Source organism: Diabrotica virgifera, chromosome 1 (genome assembly GCF_917563875.1).
Source record: "Diabrotica virgifera virgifera chromosome 1, PGI_DIABVI_V3a".
In the NCBI taxonomy this organism is placed as follows: Eukaryota; Metazoa; Arthropoda; class Insecta; order Coleoptera; family Chrysomelidae; genus Diabrotica; species Diabrotica virgifera.
This window is the reverse complement of record NC_065443.1, coordinates 235,103,094-235,119,729: the sequence shown is the minus strand read 5'-3', so window position 1 is coordinate 235,119,729 and position 16,636 is coordinate 235,103,094. Positions and strand designations below refer to the sequence as shown.

General features: G+C 33.1%; 1 protein-coding gene across 3 annotated transcripts in view; it reads left to right on the top strand.

Moving 5' to 3' along the window:
- Positions 1-16,636, top strand: part of LOC114333247 (elongation of very long chain fatty acids protein-like) — a 351,442-nt gene that overhangs the window by 296,488 nt on the left and 38,318 nt on the right. The window lies entirely within an intron of this gene.

Genomic DNA, 16,636 nt, shown 5'->3' with positions numbered 1-16,636 from the left:
CGATATTTTAAAGTTGAAGTGTTTTTTCTACATTATTACTATTATAATTAACCTTTTTACTGCCGTACGTGGTAAACTTAGGATAAGTTACAATTAATGCAGGGTGTAACAAACATACAGGTCATAAATTAAATCACATATTCTGCGACCAGAAATAGTTCGAATAAACCTCATTTAACTTAGTACAAATATGCACATAAAAAAAGTTACAGCCCTTTGAAGTTACAAAGTGAAATTCGATTTTTTCGAATATATCGAAAACTATTAAAGATTTTTTATTGAAAATGGAGATGTGGCATTTTTATGGCAGAAACATCGTAAAGAAAAATTATAGTGAAATTTGTGCATCCCATAAAAATTTTATGGGGGTTTTGTTCCTTTTAACCCCCCCCCCCCCCAAACTTTTATGTACGTTAAAATTTAATTATTATTGTGGTACCATTAGTTAAACTCAATGTTTTTAAAACTTTTTGCTTCTTAGTATTTTTTCGATAAGTCCGGTTTTATCGAGTTGCGGCTTCTTTTAAATATGTTTACATATAAAATTTATGGGGGTTTTGTTCCTTTAAATCCCCAAATATTTGTGTACGTCCCAATTAAACTATTTCTGCGGTACCATTAGTTAAACACAGTGTTTTTAAACCTTTTTCCTCTTTGTATTTTTTCGATAAGGCACCTTTTATCGAGATGTGGCTTCTTCTTTAGTATGGTTCAAAATATACCTAAAAATGTAAATCATAAATAAATTTTCATATTATTACCTAGTCTCCATAATCGTACTTAACCATATACAAATATGTGGTGGATTTGACAAATATTCAAAATATCTCGATAAAAACTGACTTATGGAAAAAGTACTAAGAGGCAAAAAAGTTTTAAAAACATTGTGTTTAACTAATGGTACTCCAATAATAATTTAGCTGGAACGTACACAAAAGTTTGGGGGGTTTAAAGAATAAAACCCCCATAAAATTTTTATGGGGTGAACAAAATTCACTATAATTTTTCTTTAAGATGTTCCTGCCATAAGAATGCCACATGTCCATTTTCAATAAAATTTCTCTAATAGTTTTCGATATATTAGAAAAAAATAGATTTTCATTTTGTAACTTCAAAGGGCTGTAACTTTTTTTCTGTGCACATTTGTACTAAAGTAAGTTAGGTTCAATCGAAATATTTTTGGTCCCAGAATATTTGATTAAATTTATGACCTGTATTTTTGTTACACCCTGTATTATTTCACAACTGAATTTTAGTATATCTACTAAGCATTTCTACAATTTTCACTGTATTCCTTCACTTAACTGCATTTCTTCCTTCTTCCTGTCGGGCTCCACTCTGATATTCTGTTTAGCCAACGGTTATGGTCTGCTCTTCTGACATCTCCGTACCAGGTTAATATTTTATGTTCTATGCATTCATTCCCATTTTTTTCTTAATTTTTACGTTATTTATTATATATGTTCAAGTCGCTCTGCAGCTTCTCCTTAGCAATTCCATCTCTGTTGCTCTTATTTTGTTTTTGGTTTTCTTATTCATTGTCCAAATTTCACACCCATAAAAGAGGATACTCCTTGTCAGGGTGTTATATTATATTCTTCTGTTTGTTTTTATACTGATGTTCTCATCCCGCATTTCAGGGCTCAACTTTTGTATGCAGTCTTTTGCTTATCCTAGTCAATTTTTTATATTTTTTTCAGTTGTTACTTTGTTTGATATTATTAAACCTAAGTGCTTGTACTTTTCTCTTTCTTCGATGTGTTTACCTTCGTCTATTTCCAGCCATTTTATTTTTATATTCTCCGTTATTAGGTATTCAGCTTTCTTTAGGTTTATTTCCATCCCGTTCTTTGTATATTCCTTTTCCAGTTTTCTTATAATAAAAGTCAGATCATCTCCGTCTTGCTCAATCACTATTTGGTCGTCAGAAAAACTTAGCATATATAGGTATTCGTTTCGTACTGGTATATATAGTCCTTCACACATTCTTTTACATGGTTTCAGGTTTTTTTCCAGGAATATTTTAAACAGGGTAAGGGATGTGGGGTAGCCCTGTAGTAGTCCTTTTGCCATCTTAAATGGACTGCATATCCTATTGCTCGTTTTGATAGCTACTTTGTTATTCTGATAGAGTGTTTCTACTGATTTTATTAATATTCGTGTAACTTCAACATCTTCCATTGTTTTCCATATGTCAAGTCATAGGCCTTTTATCAATTTTTCATTATCACCTGCTGTGTCTCATTGTATTACTGTCATTTCCCAACTTATTTGACGTTTTGCCATACATGTAAGATTTTTCACTAGTCTCTTCATATTTCACTGTATTTCTTATTTTGTCCATGTGTGAGACTTCTTTAACTCTTCGCAGTCTACTCTTAGACATTTAAAATTATTTCTTTGTTTTATTTTTTGTTCTGTCGTATTTATATATTTTGTTTTTATTTTTATTGTTTAATATTTATTGCACTCCTCCACTTTCTGTCTATATTTTTTATTTTTGTCAAGACTTATTTATTCTTTTAATCCCAAATTTCTAGATTCTTTTGTAGTTGGTTATCAGTTTTGGCCATGATTTTTATGTCATTTGCAAATGCTGATTTTGAGATTTCTGTTCCTTGTAAATGTCTGTGTTCGAAAAATATTTTTCATTTGTTTTTGACTTTGCTTTATTAATGAGAATTGTAAATAACCTAGAGCGTTAGAGTTTAACTATCTACTTACCTTGCTTTAATACGCATATAATAATAATTTGGAGTCGCAAATCATTGTGATAGTCTACTCTTGCGTATAAAACAATTTGTTATTGTACATATTCTTCAATATTCTTTTGCGCTACTGTTTTTGTCTAAAAATAACAAAGAACAAAAAGCGAATATAAAATTTCATTATTATCATTTTTGTTCTAATATTTTTCTGTTCAAGACGTTTCCTTAGATACTTTTTTTTTTAAAAAGGTGTAATAAAGAATTCTGATCTCAACATAACTAATGATACATTGATACATGATAATTTTGTTCCCCAAGTTGTGGGAACTACCCGTTTTAGCATTTAGTGTTTCAAGGTTTAGAATAATTTGTACCAACCATGCAGGTGGTCGTTATTTAAGGTTTCAGTCTATCAGTAGACACTATGGTATAGATTGTATATTAAATATTATTGTGTATGCTATTTAGCATTTCTGCAAGCCTTGTTTTCTGAATAAACTGAATTGAGTTAAACTCTACAGTTTCTTTGGTGAAGTTGATCCGCCTTCTAGCGGTTATGCCCCACATCTCCGAGGATATAAGAGAAGTTAAGCCTTTTGCAGAATGTTATCTAGTCACGTTATATGTATAGTAACACGTGTCGTTCTTTTACTTATTTATAGTCGACCCGTGTTGAGCTGGCCCCCCCCACTTGCAAAAATTAAAAAACAAATAGCCCTGATTTATGAGCTATTTATGAGCTCTCATATTCCGCAAACTAAAAATTTTGAGCTCGTTCCACTGAGCAGGAATTTAATACCCTAGTGGGGGGGGCTGAGTCAGCCCCCCCCACTACTTAAAAATAGGAATATTGAATCGGTTTTTGCGGCAGAATTACGAGCTATTTATGAGCTCTTGAAATTATATAGTTTCGATTTTTGAGCTCATCCCCTTCACCCCCAAACAACCCTTTAATTGATTTAACTGAAGAGAAAGATGCTGAGAAAACTTAAAATATATCGTATTGCGAATATAATTCCTATAGCTTATATACTCTAAGAATAAACTATTAAATCAAGAGCATTTCGATTATTGAGCTACAACCCCTTCGCCAGAAAACCACCCTATCTTCCCGGCTTAAGAGAAAGTTGTACTTAAAATGCGTTAAACTAATTATTTGGCGACTACATATCATTTAATAATTTATAAGCTTCCAAATTACGCGCATTTAGATCAGTAAATTGCAATTTATTTTGTATAGTGCAGTCACTGAAGGTAAAAATAAACGATTACCTTCAATTTCGGTGAACCTTCATCGATTTTCACGAAAATTGGTCAGCGGTTAGAGGATACGTCAAGAAACAAAGGTGACATGGTACCACCTTGCGCCTTTACCCTGAGGGTGGATACCGCCCCTTCTCGGGGGTGAAAATTATTTTATAAAAAATAACTGCACAAATCAATAAAAGAACAAATTAAAAGCAAAATTTATTATATAAAGTTAATAAAATAAGTAAATACTTTTTAAGTTATTAAAGATCAAAGATTTTAATTATTTGTGAAAAAAATGCATGTTTTGAAGAGGTTTTTTGTAAATCACTAAAAAACTGCAAGTTTTTACAAAAAAGTAAATAGTAGTTTAATTCGTATAGCTTATATTCTAAAAATAAACTCTAAAATCACGCGCCTTTCGATTATTGAACTACAACCCCTTCGCAAGAAAACCATCCGATATTCCCGGCTTAAGAGAGGGTTGTACTTAAAATAATTTAAATTAATTATTTGTCGACTATATATTGTTTAATAATTTATGAGCTCGCAAAATATACGCATCTCAATTATTGAATTGCCATTTTCTTTCTATAGTGCAGTCACTGAAGGTAAAAATCAACTATGACCTTCGATTTCGGTAAATTTCCATTCATTTTCACGAAAATTGGTGAGCGGATTTTGATACTATCAACTTTTTCTGGATCTTATTTTTCATAGGTATTTCTAAGTACTTTGACAAGTATTTAGTACCTAAGTGTTATAAAATGCATCTCTTTCTCGTTATTTAAGCTTGAACCCTTAGATTTGAACAGTCGCGGAAAAAAATATACATTTAATTACCAATAACTTACTTTAAATTAACATTAAAGGGTTTTTCAAGTAAGCAATTTATTATATTTTCTATTAGCTTCAATTTTAGTGATGAAAACTTTTTTGTAAAAACTTACAGTTTTTGAGTCATTTTAAAAGTCAATTAAAATATTTGATCTTTAATAACTCAAAAAGTATTGATTTATTTTAATCACATTATATAACAAATTTTGCTTACAATTTGTCCCTCTCTCGATTTGTGGGGTTATCTTTAATAAAGTAATTTTCACTCCCGAGAAGGGGTGACATATACCCCAGGCTAAAACCCCAAGTTGTTATTGTCAATTCGTGAAAATAAATGGCGATTTACCGAAATCTAAGGTAATAGTTGATTTTTACCTTCAGTGACTGCACTATAGAAAGAAAATGGCAATTCAATAATTGAGATGCGTATATTTTGCAAGCTCATAAATTATTAAACGATATGTAGTCGCCAAATAATTAATTTAAATTATTTTAAGAACAACTCTCTCTTAAGCCGGGAATATGGGGTCGTTTTCTTGGGGTTGTAGCTCTATAATCGAAAGACGCGTGATTTAAGAGTTTATTCTTACAATATAAGCTATACGAATTAAACTGCTATTAACTTTTTTGTAAAAACTTAAAATTTTTCAGTGATTTACAAAAAACCTCTCCAAAACATGCATTTTTTTCACAAATAATTAAAATCTTTGATCTTTAATAACTTAAAAAGTATTGACTTATTTTATTAACTTTATATAATGAATTTTGCTTTTAATTTGTTCTTTTATTGATTTGTGCATTTATTTTTTATAAAATAATTTTCACCCCCGAGAAGGGGCGGTATCCACCCTCAGGGTAAAGGCGCAAGGTGGTACCATGTCACCTTTGTTTCTTGACGTATACTCTAACTACTGACCAATTTTCGTGAAAATCGATGAAGGTTCACCGAAATTGAAGGTAATCGTTGATTTTTACCTTCAGTGACTGCACTATACAAAATAAATTGCAATTTACTGATCTAAATGCGCGTAATTTGGAAGGTTATAAATTATTAAATAATATGTAGTCGCCAAATAATTAGTTTAATGCATTTTAAGTACAACTTTCTCTTAAGCCGGGAAGATAGGCTGGTTTTCTTGCGAAGGGGTTGTAGCTCAATAATCGAAATGCTCTTGATTTAATAGTTTATTCTTAGAGTATATAAGCTATATGAATTATATCCGCAATACGATATATTTTAAGTTTTCTCAGCATCTTTCTCTTAAGTTAAATCAATTAAAGGGTTGTTTGGGGGTGAAGGGGATGAGCTCAAAAATCGAAAGTATATAATTTCAAGAGCTCATAAATAGCTCGTAATTCTGCCGCAAAAACCGATTCAATATTCCTATTTTTAAGTAGTGGGGGGGGCTGACTCAGCCCCCCCCACTAGGGTATTAAATTCCTGCTCAGTGGAACGAGCTCAAAATTTTTAGTTTGCGGAATATGAGAGCTCATAAATAGCTCATAAATCAGGGCTCTTTGTTTTTTAATTTTTGCAAGTGGGGGGGGCCAGCTCAACACGGGTTTATAGTCGTCCGAACCTTTGGAGATAGTCGACAACAATGGAAAATGAAAAAATACATATTAAAAACAAAGACAGGTTACAATATCAACTTCATACTAATATAAAAAGAACAATGATATAATTTGTGATATAAACTAAATTTTAATTTAAATATCTTTTATGTCCATAGCCGTTAAAAACTGTATGATATTGTTTAGAGTTTTATTATCTCTAAGAAGCTCAGTTACGTCATTCAAAACACCACGTGTTGTTTTAAATGAATACCTACGTAATATGTAACACGTGTTGTTTTGAAACAAGAAAGTAGAAGCTTTAATAATGAGTGGAAGGAGAATTTCTTTTTTATTGACAATTATAGAAAAGCAGTATGTACCTATTGTTTATAATGTCACTTCGATATAATGAAACCAGTCATATTATAAATATCTTCTCTCACTATCTTATCTATCTATCTCACTTCTCTGATCAGTATCCACCAAATTCCAAATTAATTTCAGGTAACTTGCTTCTTTAAAATAAATTTAAATAAACGACAATCAAGCTAATAATGTGGCTGAAGCAGGTTTCGTTATTGCTCGTGCAATATGAAGACGGAGTGTTTATTAAAAGAAACTTGGAAGATGTAGGTAATTAAATGATGTACCTGGATGTAACTTAGATCCAAAATAATGCAGCATTGCATAAAGTTGATTCGCAAATCCCCATCTCGAGACACACAACCAAAAGACGCACAATATTAAGTACACTTAATTCACTCTGAAGATAATTTAAAAAATGATTTAATGAACTGTATTGAATTCAGCGTAGCCCTTGATGAATCGACGGATATCACAGACAGACCTTTGTTTCACCTGTTTTCACTGTTAAAATTAATTATTAAATTTAGTGGAACTTCGAGAGTCAATCCTCTCTCTCTCTCTCCTGTCGTTTCCCCATTACTGAGGATCGTGATTTCTTCCAATATTCCTAACAATGTTTCTCCATTGGTCTCTATCTTCAGCTGCTCTAAGAGCTTCGAAGAATGAGTTTCCAGCTGAATGCTTTATTTGGTCAGACCATCTAGTTGGTGATCGTCCTCTTGATCTTCTCCCCGGAACGTTTCCAGAAACAATTAATCTCTCCAAACTGTCGTCACCTCTCCGAACCACGTGACCAAAGAATTGCAGAATTCGTTGCAGACATATTGTGGACAGCCTTTTTTTAATATTGAGTTGGTTTAGAATGGAAACGTTTGTCCTATGAGCTGTCCAAGGTATGCGCAGCATTCTTCTCCAGCACCAAATCTCAAAGGCATCAATTTTTTGGCGTTCGCATGCGCGAAGAGTCCAAGTCTCTGCTCCGTATAGAAATATTGAGAATACAAGGGCATTCACCAGTCTCATCTTGATATTTTGAGAGATAGATCTGTCTTTCCAAACTTTTGTTAGGCGACTCATCGCATTTTTTGCCATACCAATACGTCTCCGAACTTCTGCTTCACAGTTACCATCGTTACTTATACTAGACCCGAGACAGACAAAGGTGTTTACTATCTGGTATTCCTCTAATATGTTAGTCAGTTGAATAGTGTCAAATCTGTCGACCACCATTATTTTTGTCTTAGCTTTATTGATTTTCATACCAACTTTATTGCTTTCGTACTCAACTCTTCGCAGAAGATCAAACATTTCTTGCTCATTTGCTGCTATAAGTGTAGTGTCATCAGCAAATCTTAAATTGGAGAACTGGAATTCTAAAACCTGACAACACGCATCCTTGCCTAACACCTCTCTCGGTCTTGAATTGGTTTGAGAACTTCTGATCTAGTCGTACTGTCGCTATATTAGACTGGGACAGATTTTTAATAAGTGTCACCAGGTGCATTGGTGCGCCCATTTCTATTAAAATTGACCACATATTTATCCAGCTTACACAATCAAAGGCCTTTTGGTAGTCAACGAAGCATATAATCATAGGTACTTGAAATTCTCTAGACTTTTCAATGAGTTGTCTCAGGTTCAGGATTTGTTCCCTTGTACCTTTACTCTTTAGAAACCCCGCTTGTTCCTGAGGTATTTGGTAATGTAGATAGGTTTTTAATCTGTTTTTGATGATATGCAACAAGATTTTACTAGCATGTGTTATTAGTGACAGTGTGCGGTAGTTTTCACATCTGGTAGTAGTTCCTTTTTTGTGTAGTGGGATATAAATTGAGGTACACCAATCAGATGGCCATTTTCCTGAATTCCAAACAGCGACACAGATAGAATGGATGATATGTAATACTTTGTCACCTAGTAACTGTAGTATTTCACATGGTATTGAATCAATGCCTGGGGATTTATTTCTCTTTAGTGATTTAATTGCATCTTTGACTTCAGCGAGTAGGGTAGTCAGGTTCTCTAGGGTAGTCAGAAGGCCACTGATTTTCTGCTGATACCTCGTTATTTTTATATAGCTTGCCACAGTAGTTTCGCCATGTTTCCAATATTTCATCAGTATCGGTCTTTAAATTACCTTCCCTATCTATTACAGACCACGTTTGAGGTTTAAATTCTCTAGTAAGGAGTTTGATCTTCTGGAATAAGTCCCTTGGTTCATTTCGACAGCCATGTTTCTCTATCTCTCTGCATATTTGAGAGATGTAATCAGCTTTATCTTTGCGGCACTGTTTTCTGATTTCTCTCGATAACGCTCTGTATTCATCGTTTGTTCCGTATCTAGTTTTATGTTCTTTTCTGCGTTGAATCACAGTTCACGTATTATCGGATATCCATGGCCTACGGCCATTGGAAAGGGCTGCCTCACAGTCTTTTGCAGCCTCGATTACCTTATCTTCGAGATAGATCCAAGTGCTCTCAGGGTCACTATCTACTTGGTCTAAAGAAAGAGCATCTTCTAGGTTTTGTTGAAAGTCATTGATTTTTGATGGACTTAGAGACATGACTTTTCTCTGGGGTCTTCTTTTGGGGACTTTAAAACGAAGTCGAACGTTCAATACCAGGAGTTGATGATCGCTTACACAGTCTGCGCCAGGATATGTTTTACAGTTGATGGACGACGACTTCCATCTTGATCTTATTAGGATGTAGTCTGTTTGATTCCTTGTTTGTCCATCTGGGCTGCGCCATGTGTATAATCTCCGTGGATGATGTTGATATAACTTGTTTGTAATTGTAAGATGTTGTTCTACACAGAACTCCACTAGACGGTCGCCATTCTCATTTCTGTTCTCTCTCCCAGTCCATTTTTTCCCAGCACTCCTTCAATATTTTCCTTAGATGACCCCACTTTGGCGTTAAAATCTCCTAAAATTACGACAAGTTCACGATTCGGAATAGCGTGAACAGTTTCTTCTAGACGACCATAGAACCTGTTGATGTCTTCTTCTTGTGCAGCTGTTGTAGGAGCGTATACCTGGACAAGGTGTAGGGTATTGGTGGATATTCTCATTTTAAGGGATATTATCCTGTCATCAATAGTATTATATCCAATTACGCAGTCGTTTCGTTTAGAGGGTACAATTATTGCGACTCCATTTGTACTTTTGTTATCTGGGCCTTAAAAATAGACGACGTTGCCAGCAGTTGTTTTAAAATGCCCTTTTCCTCTCCAGTGAGTTTCTGAGAGTCCCAGTACCGAAAGATTGTGGTCCGCCATTTCTTCAGAGTCAACCCGCGGTGTCGATATTAAATGCATTTTTTTTTTTTTGGCTTGGACTATGGTCATTCAGCCAGTCTCAATCAAAAGTAAATGTATTAAAGATATTGCCAATTAGTGAAACTTGGTTATTATAATATTATTACAATTTTTTAACTTCTTATTTACCTACTCATTACAGCTAATGTACATACTATGTTAATAAATATAAATATATTATACTACTTAATGTTTACCAAGAACACATAGTGTATACATTTTACAAATAAAAATATTAATCTTAATATTAAAATAAATGCATTCTTTTTTTTTGTATTTTATTTTAGTTTTTTTTTGGTTTGTTTTTTGTTTTGTTTTGTTTTTTTTTTGTCACTACGATAGGATGTCAACCCAGTTCATCCCTGCGGAGGTTTAAATCCTCTTAGTGATTTTTTCTTTAATTTTTTATTATTTTTTTAAGTATTTTTTTTAATTATTAACTTTTTTTATTCATTTTTTTTGTTTCATGTTTTTATTTTTTTTTTATATTTTTTAAACATATTTTACAAATACTTATAACTAATTACAAAAATATTTTACTATCCGACAAGAAAGATACCAAACAGTCAAAAATTTTCTTTTTATTCAGTGACAGAATAAAGAGAATATTTACAGGTAGTGGGATGTTCTGGTCTATAATTCTTTTAATTAGGTGATTGGTTAGGTGTTTATGCTTTTTGCATTCAAAAAATATGTGGTTCAAGTCACTTTTAACCTCACATTCTTGACAAATATTCGAATCTAATATGTTTATTTTAAATAAATGTGCAGGATAACATGCATGTCCAAATCTAATTCTACTGATGGTGGATATGTATTTGCGAGGGAGGGTGAAATTCTTATACCAAGGTTTTTCCGGAATAATCGGTTGTATCAAACTGTATTGTGTTGTTGAAATGTTACAGTACCTTTCCCAGTGTGTTTTCCAGCTCTTCATCTGTTCATTTCTTAAACAAGCAAAAGCATCTGGAATGCAGGGTTGATATTTGGTTACTGTTCCATGGATGAGGGAATTTTTAGCTAATTGGTCTACATGCTCATTATGTGTAAGTCCTGAATGTGCTTTGATCCACATAAGCTTTATTTTTGGGGTGTGTTTATTAATTTCAAATAAGATTTTTTTTATTAAAAAAATGTATGGATTAGAAGTACTACAAGGTAGGTGAGGTGTTTGAATAGCAGTAAGCACAGATAATGAATCAGATAAAATTACTGCGGAATTATAGGATGCCAACTTGAAATAAATTAAAGCCTCATATACCGCCGCAGCCTCGGCAGTAAAAATGGAGAAATTTGAGGGCAGTTTAAACATTGTTTCTATAAATTTATCTGGAATATAAAAGGCACAACCAGTACCATTTGAACTTTTGGATGCATCTGTATAAATACAAACAGATTTTGACCAATTTGTAAGGTAGTTGTTTAAAACAATACTGTTTAATAAAGAGTGCTCATGATAACTGGGTTGTATTATATCTACTTGATTTAGTAACTCAAAGAAATCTTCGAAATCTATCACTTTATTTGCAACTGCAAGTTCAGTATTATTATCCGTAGTGTTTCGAAATGCGTCACATAACGGTGGCGAGTTTTTGTGAGCCCAATATTTATTTGTTAAATCAAAATAATTTAAAGTACTAATTTCTTTATATAAACAAGTGTTGTAACATCGGATCTTAAGAAGAAATTTTTGACTGAGATATTCCCTTCTGAATTTAGTCGGCGGTTCCATTGTTTCAACATAGAGTGGTTCAATAGGGGTAGATCTCATAGCACCTATGCAACAGCGCAATACTGTGTTTAGAAAAACATCGATGCGACCTAAAATATTTTTACTAGCCGATCCATACAGTACTGAGCCATAATCTATAATAGATCTGATATATGAACGATAAAATAAAAGACATGTTTCAACATCTGCACCCCACCAAGTTTTTGCAATTGATTTAAGAAAATTTAGTGCTTTACTGCATCTATCAAGCATAAAATCAACATGCAATTTCCAGGTCAATTTGGTATCCAGAATCATACCCAGATATTTTACTGATTTACAAACAGGAAAGTAATCATCCTTTAATTGTATTTGTTCTCTTTGAGGTACATTGTGTCTAGTGAATATACAAATGTTAGACTTGTTGTTTGCTAACTCAAAACCATTTTTTTTAAACCACTCACGGCAATGTTCATGGATATTTTCCAATGTGTTTAAGCCATCATTATATTTTTTAGATTCAGTATAAATACAAAAGTCATCAGCATATTGTATTATGTTAAACGAAATATTGTCGATACTAATATTATTAAATGCATTTAGATTCCATAATAAAAATTTTTGGTGAGCAAACACAACAATGTACGTGATACGAGTAGTTGCCTATCAAACAGTATTATCTTCCTATAATCCTACCGTTTGTTTTGTCTGCTTCTAGTTTTTTTAGGAGCTAATTTTCTAACTAGAGAATTCTAGACCACATAGAGCAACAGTTACCACATAGTTTTTTTCTAAATCTCAAAACACCGTTCGTCCCTAATGAGCTATACTAAATTTACATTCAATATGCAGTAGAAATAAACAAACCAAGACACGTTAACCATCCGATGACCAACCTTTTTTTGTTACACGGATGACCAAGGGGGGGGGGGGGGAAATGACCCCAGGTCAAAAATGTCAAAAATGACAATTAACAAAAAAACGAAGTTTTTTTATGGCGTTGACTTTATGTCATTCAGCAAGTCACAACATGAGTATTAGTGTCATGTGTAGTGTGTATGTTGAGTAAGTGTCTTGTTACTTTGCAAAGTCGACGTCAAAAGCGTAAAACTACTTGAAACAACTCATAATAGACGGTATTTTACTAAACATCAACTTCGGAATATATTTTTTATTCGTAAAATATAGGGAATTTTTTTTATTTCAAAACATGAGGATATCTAGAACGATATTAAAGTCAAATAAAAAGATAATGAGTTAAAAATTGAAAATACTTTTGAATTTATTAAAGAAAAATATACGCTGGGGTCACAATTTACCCCGCTTGGTCATCCGAAGGTTAAATGCTACTAGGAGCACTCCCGAATCATAATTTACAATGTATAAACTTTGGAAATCATGATTTGGGATTTACAATCTATATACATTGTAAATTGTGATTCGGGAGTGCTCCTAGTAGCATTTAACGTGTCTTGGTTTGTTTATGTCTACTGAATCTTGATTGTACCTAAATTTAGTATATATATATATAGGTCTTCTCATATTTTATCAATTTAAAGTGCATGGGATACGAGTAAAAGGTTTCGTTTGGTTGTGTTTACAATTCTTTTCCATTCTTTTCTTTTTGGTGCTTTATTTTTACAATTTGGAATTTTAAGTTCTATGTAACCTGGCTTTCCCTTTCTTCTTCTTTTCACCATCTCAGTTTTTGTAATTTTATGATCCCTACGATATTTTTCTCCATATATCTTCTCTAGTTTTATATTTGATCTTTTGATCCACATTATGTATATTCCGTAGTTTTGCTTCAAATGTCCACCTGATAATTTTTCTTTCGCATAATTTAATGGAGCATGACTTTTTCAGATTTGTTAATCGTTCATGTGTCACTGATGCAATTTCACTAGAATAGAAAGACTGTAGTCCTGGATCCCGCGTACTAAAAAAATTGATTAATAACAAGCTGAAAATTTGTTAATAGCTTAACGGTGTCTAGTCGGACAAACTTTGATGTATAGGAACACTGGAACAGGAGAAGTTTTAATTGTGGAACAGGTTAGAAGTTTCGAACGTCAAACTACGAAAACGTTCCATGTATTTTGTCGGACAAAACTTACAATCGATTTGTTACCTTTTCTTCTTCATGTGCCGTGCTCGATTATCGAACGTTGGCTATCAAATTGGCTATAGCAATTTTGTTAACGGCAGCTCGGAAAGAATAGAAATATGCTTTATTGTCATGAAAAATTTAACAATTTTATAGACAAAGCTTACAAGAATCATAAATAAGAACAATAACAAATAACAAATACAATTTACTAAAATGATATAAATCGTCTACATAAATAAAAATAATGAAGATAAACAAAAAAAACAGTAACAATCTATTGCAAAATTTAAAAAAAAAATTGCAAATTGCATAATCTACCTTAAGAAATTTAATAAGTTAAGTTAAGCTGCTGCATATGACACTCAAATATAGATTAAGATTATACTTATAAATAAGAATACTGTACTTTCTTAGTTATTGGTTAAGAAACTCTGCTGTTGAATAATATGGTCTTTCAGATAAATAGGCTTTAGTCATTTTACGGAACTTGGGGAAAGATGTTGCAGATTTAAGTTGTAGAGGGAGATGGTTGTAAAGTTTTTTTGCAGAATATAATATAGATTTCTTTACTAACTCACTGGACGGGATCGGTAAATATATGTCAAAGGTAGAATTTCTGGTGGAATAGTCATGTCTAGGTCTTGCTGGAAAGACATGTAGATGTTTACGAATTAAGCAAACAGTTTCTAAAATATATAAAGAAGGTAGTGTTAGAATCCTGTGATCTTTGAAGTAGCTTCTGCAATGTGTTGTTCTTCTGAGGCCAAACAGATATCTTATTGCTCTTTTTTGTAATTTAAAAATAACATCAGATTGGGCAGCCGTACCAGAACCACAAAAAGGGAGACCATATCGAAGATGTGACTCGAACAAAGAAAAATATGTTATTTTGGAAGAGGCTAAATTCATTTCCTTTGAAACAGATCTTATTGCAAAGCAAGCTGAGGATAGTTTCTTGCTTAACACATCAATATAAAGGGACCATTTCAGATTGCTATCTAAAAAAATACCAAGAAACTTTACAGAATCAACGATACTGATCTGGCTGTTATGAAGAGGTAAGGGTTGAAGAGCTCCTTTATGGGACAATGCTACTGTTTTATCTACATTAAAAGAGAGTAAATTTGAATCGGATCAAGATTTTATTGTAAGTAGATCAGAAGTTATAGTAGCATGAAGAGTTGCGATATTTGAGTTGCTCCAAGTGATACTGGTATCATCAGCAAAAAGAAAAACTTTTCCATCGATTTTTAAGCTAGTGATGTCATTAATAAAGATAAGGAAAAGTAGAGGACCCAATACTGAACCTTGTGGTACCCCACATACAACATTTTTGAGACTAGAGTCTGTATCATTTGCTCTAACCAGTTGTTTCCTATTATCCAAGTAAGATTGAAACCAGTTCGAAGAAATACCTCGAATTCCGTAGAAATCTAGTTTTTTTATCAAAATGTCGTGATAAAAAATTCGACTGTGATAAGATACAAAAGTTTTATCTGCACAAATAAATAGTTACACTGTTAAATATTTCATGGAATATATGGCCTGGAATAGTCCAGGCAATCTCGGGCCATAGTGTGAGATGGGTGTACTGAAAAATGGAAAAAGACAATATGGTTTCCCTACCGACAACATCAAGTGAAACATTACTTTTTCAACAAAATCAAGTGCTCTTTACTGAGAATCAAGCCAGAAGTCAAAATGAGCAGATGTTCTACAACGCCTGGTTACAGGAAAAACAAGAAAGAGAAAATCTACATATCGTCATACAACAAATGAAAATCCAAATAGATACCCTAGAAAAGAAGATAGGCGAAGAAAAACAACAGCACAATGAAGATATAGAATATCGCACAGACGACGAAGAACTGAGTAAAGAAACGGAATGGATTCGAGTCCAAAATTCAAAAAAAAGGAAGATAAGCAACTCCCCAAAGGAAGTAGAGCCCACTCCCACCAACAGAGAAGTAAACCAGATGAGACACAAACGGCACGTAAACCACCACCAGTCATTATAAACAAATTGGAAAAATACGACACCCTAGTCAGCCACTTATCAGGTAAGCAAATATCTTATCAAACTAGCATGCTTGCAGGTGGAAATATAAAAATTAATGTCAAAGACGAAAATAGCTACAGAAACCTAACCAAGACTCTAAATGACACAAATCTCGAATGGTATTCGTTTGAAGATAAACAAAATAGACCTCTAAAAGTGGTTGCAAGAAAACTGCATCAAACTTGACAAGTTAAGAACATAACGGAAGACCTAAAAAATAAGGGATATAAAATAGAAAACGTAACCCAATTACTAAGAGGAAAGGACAAATCGCCACTGCCACTTTTTGCACTTACTTTTAGTAAAGAGGAAAATACAAAAAAAGTGTATGAAATTACGGAAATTTTAAACATGAAAGTGACGATAGAAGCTTTCAGAAAACCGAATTTGATTCCACAATGTAAACGGTGTCAAGAGTACGGACATACACAAAATTATTGCAGAAGAGAACCGAGATGCGTAAAATGCATCGGAAAACATTTAACAAAAGATTGTAAGAAGCCACAAGATAAAGAACCCAAATGCATACACTGTGGTGGTGCCCACCCAGCTAGTTATAGAGGTTGCACCACTGCTATATCTCTTCAAAAATTACGGAACAAACAGAGACCTACAACCAAACTACAAAACAAGGCAGCAGACATGGAGAATCCTACGCAAATCCATCCAAGAGAGGTTAACCAAAACCAAACATATGCCCAAATAGCCTCTAACCAGCCAA